Raw genomic sequence first — 229 nt, 5'->3', positions numbered from 1 at the left:
TGGAAATACTCTTACTTTCACTATTAAACATAGCCATGAGTTCTACTGTTGTTTTTTAATGATTTGATTTCACCAAAAGTTTAAGTGATAGGCGATCACGATCATTGAAGATTTTTTTCCGACCACATTTCTTCCTCGAAGATGATGGTTCCCCACTATCCTTCCAGTTTTTAATAATGCGTTAGACAGTTCTTAACCCAATTTTAGTAGTTTCAGCAATCTCCTTAGA

Source organism: Sinocyclocheilus grahami, unplaced genomic scaffold (genome assembly GCF_001515645.1).
Source record: "Sinocyclocheilus grahami isolate Dianchi unplaced genomic scaffold, SAMN03320097.WGS_v1.1 scaffold6988.1, whole genome shotgun sequence".
NCBI lineage: Eukaryota > Metazoa > Chordata > Actinopteri > Cypriniformes > Cyprinidae > Sinocyclocheilus > Sinocyclocheilus grahami.
Note: the sequence above shows the minus strand (reverse complement) of the source record.